The sequence below is a fragment of the Triturus cristatus genome, chromosome 9, assembly GCF_964204655.1.
Source record: "Triturus cristatus chromosome 9, aTriCri1.1, whole genome shotgun sequence".
NCBI lineage: Eukaryota > Metazoa > Chordata > Amphibia > Caudata > Salamandridae > Triturus > Triturus cristatus.
The window spans coordinates 294,893,695-294,911,274 of NC_140592.1; the positions used below are offsets into that span (position 1 = coordinate 294,893,695).

The 17,580-nt window shown below is 45.4% G+C and overlaps 1 long non-coding RNA gene across 1 annotated transcript in view; it reads left to right on the top strand.

The window, feature by feature from the left end:
- The first annotated feature begins 263 nt into the window (after positions 1 to 263).
- The window catches only part of LOC146797768 (uncharacterized), a 34,332-nt gene continuing 17,015 nt past the window's right edge, over positions 264 to 17,580 (top strand). The window contains exon 1 of the long non-coding RNA XR_014969045.1: positions 264 to 377. This is a non-coding gene — a long non-coding RNA (uncharacterized LOC146797768). The remainder of the gene's footprint in view (positions 378 to 17,580) is intronic.

Genomic DNA, 17,580 nt, shown 5'->3' on the forward strand with positions numbered 1-17,580 from the left:
AGGGCAACGCAAGCCCTTAAGTGAGATTTGCTGTGCCTCGCAAAGCTACCTTGCATGCTTCTGGATAAACGCAAGGGAACACAAGTCACTGCCTGGAGTTACTCTGCTCCAGGGAGGCATTCCATTGGGATATCATGGGTGTTCCCACACATCCAGCCTTGGGTTTTGGTGCGTTCCCATAGTTACTAACATAAGTTAACTGAGAATGCTTCAAAACGCTAACCTTCATTTTTTAATCTTTATTCGTGTGCTCAATTCTGCAGGACACATTGGAAAGAGGAAAAAGTGTCGATGTTGTTCCACTGATGCTCGACTGGAAGAGAGCCAGCCTGCGCCCCCGGAGTGTTCCTCAAATTTCGACGTACACGTCAAGCATGGTATTGGCCCTATTATGTTTAGCACATTGTGGAATAAATAAACGCAGGACACAGACAAGAAACAGCTGAGTATGTGCTAGCTTAAAAGCTGGAGCCCCTCTTCCTTAGGTCTCTGATGCCGACAAATGTTGTCACTAGAATACTGGGTAGAGAGTGAGGCACATGGTGTGGGCTAGCACAAAAGAAGTTGTTTTAGGATTTTGTGATTTTCTCCCCCAATTCTGTTTTGATGTATCCCTTGAACCTGCTCTTTGTATTCTGGTGTGTTGAATAGGTAGGGTCCATGGCGGAGTTAGGGCCAGCACTTGGGGTCACAATTCCTGTGTGTGAGCCAGTTTCAGCCTTAAATCCTGTATGTAGTACGGAGCTATCATTTCGTAGCGCGCAGGTGCGGCTGTCAGCTCTATATACAATCTCATGCCGACGTGGCCGCACGCGGTGCGTGCATTCAATGACTGACACACGCCTGCGCAGTAAATCGCTCCAGGCAGAGAATGTCTGTGAAGAGAAACGACCCTGGACAGGATACCGGCGCGAGGCAGGGAGGCACCGCAGTCCTTGTGCGGTTGTATTTCAGAGCTGGTATACATTAATACAGGAAGTAAATAGAACTCAGCGAAGTACACACTAATACATCACCCACCAAGACAGGAAGGACAGGCCCGACCTTCTCAACATTCACGCTCTACCAAGCCCCTAGGCAGATACACATATTTGGCCAGTGTGTTAAAAAATAAGGAAGAAACAAAATGAGTGCCCACGGCTAATTAGGCCAAATGCCAAGGCTGCCTAGTCTTGAAATCCACCTTAAAATGTTTCTCTTCCATCCTAGTGTTCATGTCTATTTGCATCACTCCTGCAGTTTAATTTCCATTCCTGCTTTCACCCTATGTCGTTGTTTCCTATTTGTGCATACTCCTCCTCTCTCCCATTTCTGGCTTTCTCTTTCTTGCTATGGGTCTTACTCTGATGATAAAAATTGAGTCCCAGCTCCCCAAAACGCAGGCGTTGGAAGTAGATGTGGGGGAGGGGAGGGTGCTGCAGCACCCCCAAAACACAGGCGCTTGAAGTAGAGGTGTAGGGTGTGGGGATGTCCTTTTTTGCCTAACGCCCAACAAAATGTACATGCCTGTAAATAATCAGTGCAAATATTTCAAAATATATCAACAGCTAGGAAAGCTAAATTGAAAGACATTTTTATTGCAATTCATAAGTATGCTGGAAAATTCAAATCAAAACACCTAAATTGGTGCTGTGCAAATTATAAATATTTGTTGAAACATGATTCCCAGCATTATTACTTGTACACTATATATTTTTATTAGTAGAACTGCATCTCTCTGCAAATGTATTGGCCATTCCAATCAAAGCTGTGGTGTTTGTAAATGGCGGTGCACTACCACACCATGCTTTAGTAATATATTTACCACAAAATGCACCATCAGCTACATAACACACCCTTACCACTCTCCTGCTGCATGGGCCTGGCTCATTTGCTGCACTTTTTCTATTGTGACTTATTGGATTCTTCACAATATCAATGACTTCAGTGATATAAAATTGATGGCAGCACCTCCTCTGTGAAAATTATTCGAGCGCCACTGCTCAGGAATAAGTGCTGGCGCCTACCACCTGCAACAAATTGCACAAATTAAGCATTACAATCAATACATTTACCAGCAGTGGCCTGTTCCTACAGGCCTCACTCGCACCTTTTTCCAGGCAAGAAGTGTCTGTCAGGCTGCACAAAGGTCAGCCTAACAGACACTCTTCTTGTTCAGGTCAGGAGCTAGACATGTGCTAAATCGCCAGGCTTCTTCCTGTCTGCCTGAGCTGAACTTTGCCAGGCTGAGGGTTTCACAGCCCTGTGGGCATGACCTTCTCAGCCTCGCAAAAGTGCCTTGACGCCTTCCCCCTCATGACGAGAGTGCGTCACTGATTGCCTCAGACCTGGGCGCTTCAGTTTTAAGCCCTAAAGTGCACAGGGCCAAGTGTCAATTAGTGGCAGCTCGTCACAGAGTGCGGTGGGGTCAGCACTCCCACTGATTCCATCCAACTCTGTGACAAGATTGGGACTGCTGCCATCCCTCAGTACCTATTTTCAGCCAATAAGGGAAGGCAGCAGTCCCAACCCTCCTGGGAGTCCCTAGGCTTGGGACTACTGCCTTCCCTTCCAAAGAGAGAAGGCAGAAGCACCAACCTCCCTGGGACCTCTGAGCCTGCTCGCTTGGAAAACTGCAATTAAGATAACTTTTATCTTTTTAGGTCTCGCCTGAGACAGCGCTTTAGCGCTGCGCTGGCGAGACTTATAGTAAGCGAGTTTTGGAAGTGCAAACGAGTGCTTTCAGGCCTCCAAATACAGTGCATGTGTCGGGCGCGAGCACCATTTGGAGGCCTGAAAGCACTCGTTTTCTTTCACTTTCGCCTGTCACACAGCCGCGCTTTGAAGTGTGATCGCGATTGCGATCACTTACATTTCGCGGGCGCTTTGATGTTTTTAGTGAGCCGCTCGGCCACTGAGGACATCAAAGCGCCCGTGAACACCATTTGCCACCCCCTTCCTGCTTGTTTTATCGCTCACTATTATCACTGGGTGCCAAATCCTCCTTCCACCCCAATAGCAGGCGGCAGCAGTACACCCTGGTCTGTCCAACCAAAAGGCACATGCAGACTCTACAGCCTATCAGCTCTTCGGGACTGTGATGCGCTAATAGTGGGTGAATGTCTCCAATGCTCCAATCCCGAGCCACTTTACACATTAGCAGTACCGCCCCCTCCAGATTACCCTCAGAAGCCGCTTTGATCGTGATCGCGATCAGTTTCAATTTCGCGGCCGCTTTGCTGCGCAGACCCAGCCTCCTCTGCCGGCACACCCACAACTGGCAACATTACTAGCGCTTGTTTTTCTTCCAAGGAGGGGGCACAGCATTAACACGTTTGAAGACCTCTAGACTACAGCATGGCTGCCTGGGGACAGAATCCTGAAGCAAAAGATCGGCCTCGGGACTGCCATTCCTTGCCTCATTCCCAGATCCCATAAAGGGGCCGCGTCTGAAAGCTCTGCGCCGTGAAATGGCTTCTTTGAGGTTGCGTGCTGCCTTTATAGCAGCAGAGCGCTTCTGGTTGGCTGCGTCCCTGTGCTTTACATCTAACGTGCAAATGCTCCCACAGGGACCGCATGTTGAAGAGGCACTCTGCCTGCAGGACAGCTGGCCACTAGTAAATCTTGACTAACCCACAATAAAGCACAGTCCGTCATAACAAGGGATATTGTGCGGGCGTGCTACCCCCTATTAACGTGCAGAAGATGTTGTTTTCATGTACCACACACACTTAGTCTGTTTTTCTTCCCAGTCACCCATCTCGGTCGCTTGTCTGTCACCAAAGAACTGCAGGAACATATTCTTGTTTTTAAAATGAATGCAGGGCTGCCGACTCCGGAGGGCGCCTAGTTTTTTATTCCACCCGTGCCTCTTTCTTCCATCGCCCGACAGTTCCTGTCTGTATTTCACTCGTGCAGGTTCCTTCAACCCTGAGTTTAACCTTCGTTGCAGCGTTCCCGCCTTTCTCTCCATCCTACCTACCCCCTTCTGCTGCGGGTCAAAGTCCGATGATGAAAAGTAAGTCTGGGTCCCAACAACCTGTAAGCAACCATCGGCACAAATTAAGCACTGGGTGTCACCAAACTACTAAAAGCGGCGGCGCCAGTGATTTCAATGGGCAGATACTGTCCGGTATTTCTATACTTTGAAAGGGAGAGCACTTCTCAGCACTGCTCCAATACTTTTAACGGGAGAGTACTGGCACTTCTCAGGGGCAAACAGGTATTCATTCACTCTTAAGTTGAGAGTGCATGCACTTCTATATTACCATTTACAGTCGTATACTACCATTTGACACATCCTGCAAATAGTATGGCATCATAGCGCCTAGAAGAGATGGTGTCAGCGGGAGCTGTAAGCAGAAGTTTACAGACGCTCCTTGGGGTGAGGGGGGACGTTCAAAGCCCCGAGAATCTGCTCATCCGTTCAGAAACCATACCAGCGCGTGCTAGTCCCTAACATGACACTTAATGACATGTATGGTTGGACCAGAGCTGGCCTGGGACTGGAAGCAAACGCAGCCACGGAAAGTGTTGTAACATCAGCCTCCCAAAGCACCAAACGCGCACACTGCCCCGTGTGATCCTCGGCACCGAGATTCGGCTTCTTCAGTCAGGCCAATTAAAACACTTCAGTCAGGCCAATTAAAACATGATGACAGATGTTGCAGTTTTAAAACTTCTGGGTCTACCTCAGTACCGAAGAGCATGATTCCGAAATAGTTGTAGTGCCCTGCGGCACCGAAGCAGGTTTCCAAGAGCTGGCAGAACACAGTAAGCCGGTCAGAGTAAACTATGCTTTGCAGATATCTGTGCAAAAAAGAGACAAAACAAAAGTTGCAATTTGTGTGATGAACTTATCCATAAACGTCAAAGGCGAAACAATAAAAAACTCACTATTTCGCACACTTGTTTCGAGTCGAGCTGACCTTTGCTTACGTCAACACTCGTCCCAGCACACAGGGAGCCGGTGAGCCCTCCTTGTATTCAGTTTAAAGACCTAAAAGGCGGATACCTAGGAAGCATCCTAGACATGGTCAGTTGGAGTTCATTCATCTTTGTGCCACTATGGACACCAATGCTCTTCGTCCTAGACTTCAAATAGCAAACGGATGCAATTTGGGAATTGTGGTGTTTGGTCTCCTCTGCTGAACAAAAGTGGACAAAGTAAACGCCTGAAAAATAATCCCAAACGGAAACATGACTCATTTAGAGTTAAATGACAGAATCGAGATCACTCCAAGCACACTCATTTCTTCATTCTCGTACGGATCATTTTACAAGAAAATGATACAGTGCCCTGGCTTTGATGGACAGCTGCCCTGGGGCACGTCATACATTTTAATTTCCATCTGAAAGAAACGGACTTCAGAGTTTTGTTGTTTGCAGTCACCGATCATATGATCTTCAACTCGTTTTCTTATATCATTTTCCAACAACAGATCTTTTCTAGTTCGAGTTTTCAGAGCCATCAAGATAAAAAGTAGGCCATGCGCTTCCCTCATGACGAAGACATGGACAACAAGCATTTGCAATGCAATAGGTCTCGCATTTACGCGAGTTTAAGCTATTGGCATTGTAAATGACGATGCCTTTTATTTATGTTTGAAAAACGCAAATAAAAGCCATTGTCATTTACAATGCTAATAGCTCAAACTCGCGTAAATGCGAGACCTATTGCATTGTAAATGCTTGTTTTATGTTTATGTGCGTGAATGAATGTGTAATTGTTAGTGAGTGTTGTCAAAGGGTGTTTGTGTGTGTGTGAATGCATGGATGTGAGTGAGGATTATGTGTGCATGTGCTCCTCCCTGGTAAACGTTCGAGCCACCACTGACATTTACACCAGAATAGGCCAAAGATGGGATCTTAGCACATAAACACACACATTCACATTAATTTATGTCCTGTAATATCACCAAAGAGGGTAAGAAAAACAAATAGATTAAGAGATAGGGTGACTTACAATGGACAGGTGTGGTGACTGGGCATTAGAGAAATACAGAAAGCAGTAAAATAAGTGAGAGAGACAAATGAGAGAGACAGGTGAAATAATCAAATTCAGACAAACAGGACAACAAAAGGAAGTGGAAAATAAACATGAAATGGAAAGAATGTGTGAAACATGAGAGAGAGAATGAAATTGAGTAAGTGAGTGAGCTACTTGTGCAGCAGTTTTTAGCATCCATTCATGCCTGTTTACAAGTTGTTACCAATGGTCTGTCTGCTAAAGGTTACCAAAATTATCAATAAAGAACGTTGAAGGTAAGTCCAGTTGAATATCCAGAAATTTCCATGTCAAATCTAATCCCTGGAGCACAGGAACATAGTGAGTATTTGTGGCACTTGTTGTTTATCAGTATTTTAAAAGCAAAATGCATCATCACATCCAAAATGGGCACGAGGATGCATTCCACGAATAAACATAGCACCAAATGCCAGATTTGCATTTTGGGTAATTTTACATATTTTTTCCAAACTTTCTTTGAAATTTCACGTACAGTTTGTGTCACTTTAAATTACAAATATTCTTTGATTTGTGGTTGAAAAGATGCACATGGATTTAAAACAGGTAGACTTACCATTGAAAGTTCTTTGCACATTTTTATGTCTTATAATATCCTGTGTAGTTCTTGATTTTATATAGTGCTCACAAAGTCTAGAGGCCACTTCAGAGCACTAATAAAAAGTGAAAAAGATCATTAATATCTGAGATGCCTGTATAAAAAAAGTCCAATTGCCTCAAAAAATCACTGCTGCTTTGCAGCGAAAAGCCCGTTGATAGACATAAACGTGTTGTCTATATAAGCTACTGTATAATATTAATTTGTATACATGCATATCCAAAATATACATCCAGGTTTTCTCCTATGTTTTCAATGCAATATGGATTCAACCCATTACTTTGAAGGGAACGTTAGTGTTATGACAATGTGGCGACGTGGCATTGTTTCTCATTGCATGTTCTGATTGGCTCCCACAAACATTTCTAAGGCTTGTTCCATGCTATCTGGGTTCGAGGGGGGTCCAGTAGTAGGAGGATGCATTACAAAATTTAGGTATTAACGGTTTCAGCATGGTGTAAGGGTTCAGGGGAGTGCAGTCATTAGGGCCTTTGTCGATAATATGCAGCGTCAGATTGGTAATGCGGGCACTCTGGCAATGCCCGAGGGGCTGGTGCCGAGTCCCAACTGTGGGCTGCTTTTTGAAGCAGTCTGGGGGGCCGATTTGGGCAGTGTCGCTGTTGTTCGGATACAGCTAGCGGCCCAGTGGGTGCCTGAGTGGCCTTTCTGGAGGCAGATGGGCGCTTATTACCTCCCATTTAGCAACAGGTAGAGGTGTCACTTTCTTTTTCACGCAGGGCCGGCCCATTAATGTATGAATACCTAGCGGGGCAGGGGGCCTGAGCAGAAGTGGCCTCACTTGTTTTCAGTCACCAGTGTAAACTAATCCGTGCATTTTTTTGTATCTCCCCACCCCCCCTTTTTTTAAATAAAATTTCGCCGAAGCAGTGTTTTGAGGAAAGGCAATATGCAAATGTGGGCCATTTTGTTTTTTGCATGCCCGGACCGATTTTGAATCCTAATCCAACCCTGATAATATGGGGTCAGGGAGCAGCAAGGAATCCTGTTCGCTGCACACAAACACCTAGTGGAATGAGCTTCATGAGTAATTTGGTGAACCTGATTTCCATGACACGAACCCCAGACTTTTTAGCCATGCTTCTATTTTATAGAGGCCTCGTCTTACAGAAAGGAAGGAATTGTTGATCACTCAACATAACCTGTTCTCTTTGGAGATGCGATTTATGTAATAAGTTTCTGATTTTAGCCATTTACACTTGCGCCTGGCTTCTCTGAACGGGTGCATAAAGTGTCTGTGAAAACCTACAGTGGAAGTTGTTATAATAACTGAACACGGAGAAGCAGCGCGCATAGGAAGAATAATGAACCTTACATCTTATCACGGACAACTAATGGTAACTGCCTGACAACAGACAAGATAATTTTAGAATACTATTGCATGAATACCAAATCATAACATAGAGAGGGAAGTTTATTAGCAGGCGCGGCTGTTACAGGTAAGAGCGGTGAGGCAGTGTGGCGGGGCGGGGGTGGAAGTCGAGAAACGACGGGATAGGGAAATTATAAAAAATAAATAAATAAAACCATAGCCTGCGCTCCACACATCGCCGACTCGGCGATGCAGCAAGCACAAGGTAAGTGGTTTTATATTTTTTTTCCCTATCCCAACGTATGTCGACTCTCCCCCCACCCCCCTTCCCCGCCGCCGCGCCCCAGCGCTCTTGCCTGTACCGGATGCGCATAGTAAGTTTAAAAGTTTTATGTAGTATTGTAGAAATTCGTCTTTTACTATTTTGTTGACTTAGCATGATATTATAGTATAACCCGCAATGGAACTCGCTAAAATCAATTGAACAAGACTAACTACTATGCACAGAAAGTGTATTGTGCTTTCATTTTTATTATGGACAGTTATTATTGACCTGTTAATATTAGAGACAAGATTGCTTCACTATATTATTGCATGAATTGCTCATTTTTATACTGTATAGTTATTAATCAGAACTATAAAACAAAAATGTATTATTGTAGAATTTTGTAATGCTTTATGCTAATCAACAAATAAATTGACTTGACTTACTGACTGACCAATATGTGTCAGTGCAGTGAGTATCGGAGTTGTTCACGTCTCAATGCTTTCTGGTAGATCTGCCTGCCTTTAAAGCCTAATGACACATAAGCCCATCAAAGGCTAGGTTTAGCACCATGTGAAAATGTAATTATAAACCCCATTTAAAGCATGATATTTATTATCAAGATGTGTGGATCTGTTCCCGGATTGAAGAACAGCAGGTAGAAATGACCCAGTATTTCGGAGGGGCACATCCATGTCTCATTTACGGCAGCATTGACTGGTGTCCCGTGTCTCACAGTGGCATAATGTAAAATGATAGGGCCCCCCTGCAGAATGTTATTAGGGACCCTGGAGTCTTTCTTATCTCTCAGACATTCATTGAACTAGGCATGAATGACCCGCCCAGAAGGGGAGGGTCCGCTCTGCCTCACAGGGACTGGAGGGGCTTGTTTTATGACCCTGTTGTCTCATTAACATAAAAAGTGTGCGTCTGACTTGGCTATTTCTGAAAGGTCAACCCCAAACTTTTTGCCTTAACCCTCCTGTTTTCTAAACCCGCTTTTGTTGGCTTTTAGTACTCTGTGCACTTTATCCTTGCTAACAAATGACAACGTGCTTGCACTTTCTATTCTAAACATGGTAGAATTGGCTAATACACAATTGGCATATTTAATTTACCTGTAAGTGCCTAGCAAAGTTGCACCACCTGTTCCCATGGCTTGTAAATTTAATGCTACCCGTGGGTTTGCAGCACTAATTGTGCCACCCACTTAAGCAGCCCTTCCAACATGTCTCAGGCCTGCCATCGCAGCCTGTGTGTACAGTTTCAAATTTCTGTTTCAACTTTGAAAAGTAAACCTTTTGCCAGGCCCAAACCTTCCTTTCTAATACATATAAGTCACTCCTCGGTTAGGCACTGGACAGCGAATAGGGCAGGGTGCAGCGTATTTGAAAAGTTGCCTTTGTATTTTTAATTTTACGTGTCTTGGTAATGATCAAATCTTACATTCATTTTTTACTACTGCAAGGCCTACCTCTCACATAAGATAACATTGGAGTTACCTTATTACATTATATAAGCTGTAATTTCTAAATGGGTACAAGTAATGCCTTCATTTTCTGTGTCTTTGGAATTGAAACGGGAAATTCTAACTGATGGTGAAGTCAAATATTGAATTACAATTTTGAAAATGCCACTTTTAGAAAGTTGGCAATTTTCTGCCCTGGCCATTTGCTGCCTACAGCCTTTCTCTGGATCACATGACTGGGTGTAGTTGACAGTTGTTCTTTGCATATTTCGCCTAGACTGCCACACACAACAGGAAGCTTAGGAGTGCCTGGTTGGCACATCACTGGCAGGATGGGAAGGCGGAGCTGGGCCCAGCCCTACTTACACTTAAATAGGCTGTGTCTTGCCTCCACACAAAGGGCTGCATACCCCAGTATTTAGTCTGGAGCCGGGACAGGGAAGGCACTTCAAAGGGAATTTCTAGAAGCTTATGTGCTCCATCCAGAGGAGGGACAACAGGTACAAATACTGGACCTCAGACACCAACTCTTCAGTACACTTCTGGGCCTATGGATACTCTGCCAGGAAGAAGGACTGCGGTGCTGCTGAAATGACTGCCACGCTGTAGGACTGCTGTGCTGAAGGACTGTTGCCACTCTTGCCTGGGTGAGAAGGACTGGGCTTGCATCTTTTGAACCCAGAACCCCAGAGAGACTCCAAGAGTTAGTTGGCTGGCCTCCTGATTTGAAACCTCAGGGACCAAACAGGCTACCAACAACCTTGCACCTGCACCTAGACTCTGCCATCTGTGAATCTAACCAGCCAAGCAGTGCCATCCAAGTCCTTGACCCTTGAAAGTGGGCCTGAGGTGCTCTACCAACCTCTGTGGATCAAGCATCTCCACTGCTGTGAGGCTCAAACCCCAGTAGAACTAATGCATTGCTGCTGCTGCGTGGATAGGACCCGTCGCAAAGGCATGCATCGCAATGCAGCCCCTCAGAACCACCGCTCCACAACATATTCTCGGCACAGGCCCTAGCATCCCTCGTCAACAGTAGGCTCAACGACATTGGACTCCGCCTTGCAGCCTTGCAGCTCCTTGAAACCGATGCATCGCCTCGGCTGGCCAACACATTCTCGATGCTCAACTTCACATCACAAGCGCTTATTGATGAGAACCTCAATGATGACACAGGACCTCATATCGCAGCCTCACGCCTCTCAGAACTGACTCATTGCTTCAGCTGTGAAACGCATCTTCCACACGGATCCTCGCAAAGCTCCGTAAACTAGGATTTAAGGTAGTCTTGTTCAGCGGGCCTAATGGGGCCCTGTAGCCAGCCCACACTCTATGGCGTTTGGCCTGAACTTGTGACTTTCTCTGGGGAGATGTGTCACTTATGAGAGACCTGCATTGGAATGGATCGCGCAAGAATCTGCTGTACCACGTAAGGTTTAAGATATGCAAGGTAGGCGTTCCTGCGTACGTTTTGCCGCAAATCTGACACAGGGATGTTTACAAGTATTTTGTGAAATGACGCATCCCGGGAAATGTGTTGCACAAATTTTACCATTACGTCAAAGTCCCTGAGCCTTACAAACCCATGTGCAGGAAATGACACTTCAGCTGTTGCAATAAAAGAGAAGCTTGACAGAACAGTATGGCAACCAAACTGACAACATTGACCTTCTCATTTTGCAGCTGGAGGTTGAACAGAGAAGACCACAACCACCACCAGCCCTACCACCCACACCTCCCCTTCCTTCACCACCACAAAGGCAGCACAGGAGAAGGGAGTGCATCTAACCGCAGAGGACTACCCTCTTTGGGCTCAGCTCAGGGAGGATGAGGTCATAACATATTACCGCCTCAAGAGGGAGTCCCTTGCGCAATTGCTACATCAGAACACCACGGCTCCAGCCATCAACTTCTAGGGTCACCAACGTTCCACCGCAGGTCAAGCTCATGGCAGTATTACACATGTTGGCCTCCGGGTATTAGCCTCTGGGTATTTGTTTTAAGATCACAGCAGCAGGTATATCTCAGAAACGGGTCTATGTCTTCCTACCATCTGTCCTGGATGCCATCATCCGTCTCACACCAGAGTTTCTCCACTTCCCAAACACCCAACAGTTGCAGCTGGAGATCAAATACAGCTTTCATGCAATTGCAGGCATCCCACATGTTCTGGGTGCAATTGGTTCCTCCTGCTGCAAAAGCCCTTCTCTACCAGAACAGGAAATATACCCACTCCATCAATGTCCAGGCCATCGTGGACCATCGGGCCTCTTCACAAATGTGCTGGCCAAATACCCTGGGAGTGTGTTCCAGATGCATACATTTTATGCCACTGCATCATAAATCACCACTTCCAGAATGGACAATATGGGAATGGTCTACTTGTAAGTATGCAACATCACAATTCCCTACACACCTACCAACAGTTAGAAATGGTTGACATCCAATGATTGTGTCCAGAAACACCGATAGGGCCATGAGTATAAGAGCCGTGCCTCATAGATGCACCATGCACCACAGCACATGCAGCCGCAGCCGCAGCCGCTGCAGGTAAGAGCATGGGGCAGTGGGGCCATGTGAGGGGGGATTTCGAGAGACGACGATGAGGGAAAACTAATCATTTATTTCATTTTCCTTCCTGGTCGTCTCTTGAAATCCCCCCTCTCCTGGCTCCACTGCCCCACCACTCTTACCTGCAGCGGCCGTGGCTGAACACATGTGTACATCTAACCCCAAAGTCACACAAGTCAACACACGCAAAGCCACTACGGCTGGCGTAGAAAGGTAGAAGGGTACAGAGCTAAGAATAGCGGCACGAAATGCAGTGTAGCATCACTGTGTGCAAGGAAGTGGTGACATGGGGGTTGCATGAGGGTCCACAGGCCACTCCAATGGTTTGTAATGCATGTTATGTATCCCAACACTGACCACAGTGTGTGAACATCGACATATGCATGTGTTAGTGCAATGTATGTTGAATATGTCACCACCAACATAGCGGCCAACTGCTGACCAAATAGCTGATCCCCAAAAGCTAATCACACATCCAGTGTGAACAGACAACATACATTGGACAGGTCCAACCAACATATATCCTTCATCGAAAAATATACGGACAAGATTGCAGTCAGTATTCCAAAGTCAAAAGAAATTCAACCCCCGGGGAAAGGGAAGAAGGTGTCTCCTGTTGTCTAATAATAAAGGAACGGATCAGCATCCCCAGATGATAACCACCACAGCTAGAATTAGATCGGGGAGGATACAATATTGAACCCAATAGATCAACAGAACGAATAAAATGAATACAACATTTATTTAAAGATATAATGAATTTCAATTACTTTTCGAAGAACATTTCTTTTAGACATCAAATATTTGTGTCATTTATTTATATATAAATAGACTGGACCAAGCCAACACAAAAACACATAAATACAACAAACATAAATAAATAGTCAATGAAATAGACAATTTTATCACAACTAATAAGATAGTAGGATACACAATCTGTCTTAACCCCACAAAGAGAGCTCTGGACACTAAAACATACAAATCCAAACGCATATATTTAAATCAATCACACCAATCAAGCACTCCACATTCTCACATTCAATAAATGAAACAATTCATATTGACGACATGTGTATAAAACCAAGACAGAAAAGCCAGAATAAGTGTATAGGGCTATAATACATATGACAAGTATTGCAATGGTGTGTAGCCCACTGGTTCCAGTCTTGCACGGACAAGATTGCAGTCAGTATTCCAAAGTCAGCAATGCATCATCCCCTGTCCAGCATTTTACATGACATATAGAAATGGAAGAGACATGTCCAACAATGTACAACAGTATGCCTAACACATCAGGTTAACATTTCAGAAGTAATATGTATGACGATGTCAGCACACAAAACTCATGTACCATGGCATGTATTGTTAACCGTGAGAGACAGTATTGACAGTTCTCCTGTCACTTACAGCTAACCAAGGATATGGCCTCCAGACATGGGTAATGACCCCATATGGACACCCTCAGATAGACCAGAAAAGGCCTACAACCAGGCACACAGCCGAACACGCAACATAATCAAGCAAATATTTGGCCAGCTCCAAGGCAAGTTCAGGTGTCTGGACATATCCTGGGGCAAATTGCTCTACTTATCCAAAATGGTTTGCAAAATGATCCTAGTGTGTGCCATACTGCACAGCATGTGTGTGAGCACCAATGTACCCTGGGACGGCGAACAACAACCCCTGGACCCAATGGAGGAGATGAGGAGGATGAGGAAGCCAATGGCAGAGACACTCTCAACACTTCTGCCAGGATTTGTCAACGCACACACATAGTGCAACAACTTTTCTCACGAACTACTTATCTGTAAATGGGCCAACAACTAACACACCACTAAGGTTCTGAATTAAATAAAATGTCTACTAGTATGAGTTGTAAGTGTGGTTTTGTGACCAGGCCATGAGCCATCAACTGTATTACATGTCAAATGCCAGGAATAGGCCACAAAAGCAGGCATCGAGATTGGAAGGTAAACGCCAACGTCACTGCATATTCAGCTATGCACAGTTCATTGTAATTATGATATGTCACATAAGTGCCTTGCACATATCCCTAGCAATATGTCATGAGTGACTATACCTTAGAACTAAACATCACGCATGTGAAGGAAAGGTGATTTTTCCAATGGCTTACGTGACTTTTGTGTTCCAAAAGTGACTTTTGCAGAGTAACCGTGATGCATATAAAGGAAAGGTGATTTTTCCAATAGCTTGCATGACTTTTGTGTCCCAAAAGTAACTTTCAAAGAGTAAACGTGATGCATGTGAAGAAAGGTAATTGTACCATTGCCTTACGTAAAGCTTCATTTGGCAAAGCGGCGAGTCATCCAAAAACATCCTGCATGTATTGGTAAAGTGACATGTCACCTAGTAAACATGACGCTTCATTTAAAACAGCGATGCGTTATCCAAAAACGTCACATATGTATTGATAATAATAATAATAATAATAATAAAAGGCACTTGTAGAGCACCCAGCTACACCAGATGGGGTGTCCCGGGGCTGTAGCACACAGTGAACAAGGTAGAGGACAGCACAATACTAGTCACTCCAACTAAAAAGCCAGGTTTTCAAGGCCTTTCTGAATTCCTGTTCGGACTGCATCATGCGTAGGTGGGGAGGGAGGTTATTCCAACATTTAGTGGTCCCCACCTCAAATATTCTACCTCCCATTCTTGCTTTCGCAAAGCGTGGTATGGAGAGAAAGCGTTTGTGGTTGGACCTTAAAGGTCTGGCTTGTTGATATGGACGGAGTCTCCTACTCAGTTAGAGAGGCCCTCTCCCTTTATATCTGCTCGAAAGACAAACGTCAGGGCCTTAAATTCAATCCGTTTGCCTATCAACAGCCAGTGCAGTTGCCTGAGGTAAGGAGAGATGCGGTGTCGAAGCGGGACCCCTCAAACCAGTCGGGCTGCCTCGTTTTGAATAATCTGGTGTCTATGGATCAGACCAAGCGGCAGACCCATGTACAGGCAGTTTGCATAATCGAGATGGGAGGTGATTAGAGCATGAACTACGGTTTTGCGAGTTGAGACAGGCAGAAAATGTATCCATCAGCGATGTTTTTGTGGCACTCTTTTAGCGGGTCAAAGGTGGAGTCTGACACTCTGCTGAAAGTAAACAGTAGCTGAGTGTCATCAGCGTAGGATGTCACCTTAATCCCCATTTTGGTGATAAGCTCTGCCAAAGGTGTTAAGTAGCAAAAAGGATGTAATTCAGTTCAGCGCTGTTCCCTGGATGCCTATGTCCTTCAGGCGATCTAATAGGATGGGATGGGACACTGTGTCGAATGCTGCAGATAAATCTAACAGCACCAACATGGCCTTAGAGCTTCCATCCACTGCCCAGCGTCTGGAATCAGCCATTTCAATCAGGACAGATTCTGTACTAAATCCCGAGAGAAAGCCGGACTGAGACTCATGTAAAAGGCTATTAGACTCAATATGCTGCCCATTGCTGGTGTACTAATTTCTCTAAAACTTTCACCGGGGCAGGGAGCAGAGAGATCGGCCTATAGTTGCAGGGACTTGAGGGTCAGCATTGTCTTTCTTCAGTATTGGGAGAAGAAAGGCGTGTTTCCAAACTGATGGATAGATTGAAGAATTCCAGATGGCATTTAAGTGGGGGTTAAGGCACTCAGTGAGGGCACTGTATTGTTTGGCTGGCCATGGATCGCCAGGGGACCCAGATTTGCATTTCTGAAGCTCTGTCAGCGATGTTTCCGTAGGGATAACAGCAAATTCTGAGAATACTGGCCTAAGAGTCTGCCCAGGTTTATGAGCATTTGTCACCTCAGGGAGGCAAGGTAATGCTGGAAAGGACTCATAGATCAGGGCGATTTATTCTTCGAAGAAATCCGAGATCTTATTACATGTTTGTGAGGGGGGACAAACATGAGTGAGCGCGAGGGGGTTCGTAAAAGACTTCACTATGTTGAAGATTTCCCTAGATGAGTTCTTTGCGCTAGAAATGCGTTCGACAAAGAAGTCTCTTTTTTTTACAATAAGGATTTTACGATAATCTTTAAGCGCTGCACGATAACACGTTTTACTTTCCTGTGAGTAGGTTAATCTCCATTTATGTTCCAATCTTTAACATTAAGATTTTTTTGCCCTAATCTCCTCAGAAAACCAGGGCGTGGAGGGGGACGTTCTCGCGGAGTTTACCGGCCTAAAAGGGGCAATTGAGTCGAGAGCATCACTAACCCATTTATTTAGGTTTGCGATGCTAGTCTCTAAGTTGTTTGATAAGGTGGGCATAGGGTCCGGCAAGTGTTGGGCTAGTGACTCTGGGCTAACCCTACTCCAATTCCTTCTGAAATCTTTTGGTATGGAGGTGGCTCTCACTCCGCTTTTCAAATGTAGTCGGAAAGGGATCAGAAAGTGGTCTGACCAGATCACTGGTCCAGGAGGATGGATTATGATGTCGGGTAGGTATGAGCAAATAAGGTCCAGTGTGTGGCCTGCCTTATGTGTTGGCAATAACACTTGTTGCGTTAAATTGCACCCGGCCAGTGAGGAGATGAAATTAGCACTATGTGGGCAAGTAGGGTCATCCACTTGGAAGTTAAGATCACCTAGCATCGTAAAATTAGAGTACCGCGTGCTGGCCTGGGCGATATAATCCACAAAGGTGGGGGAGGAGCTAAGGCTACAGTCAGGTGGTCTATAAAGCAAAACACCCGGGCTGGAGGTGGACGCAGAGAGTTTAATATAGAAGGGAAGTCCTTCTATGTTATCAATCTGCTCAAAGTTGGAAGTTGTGATCTCCCATGTCACTTTATGGATGATCGCTATCCCTCCCCCTGGTTTCTTGCTTTGTCTATTAGCACAGACTATGCCATAGCCCTTGGGGATAGCTAAGGTCACTGGTGGGTTGGAATCTTCGCGTAGCCATGTCTCGGTCAAGAACATAAGGTTGCAGTTATTCTCTACTAGGGACTGATGTATGTCCAAGGCATGCTTGGGCAGTGATCTGCAGTTGATCAAGCAAGCTTTTAGCTTCACCGTCATAGGGGGCTTAGAAAGGTTAAGGCAGGGACCATTAAGTCGCTCCACGGTGCAATTAGTGGTAGGGGCAAACCCACAGTAGGGACATAAGTAAGTCTTCATCAAGTCCCCAGGTGCGACAAGAGTCGGATTCCGGCAGGTGGAAGATCTGAGGGCAAGTAGCTCCTCGCGACTCTAAATATGCAGAAGATCCCTAGGGGTTTGGGCAGCATCACTGGCCCTGGCCGAAGTCCGGACGCGGACGGGCGCAGATGGGCTTGCCTTTGGCGCGCCGGCGGCGCGTCCACTATGCGTTAGCGCCATCAACCCCTGAAATAGTCAGGCACAGGTGAAA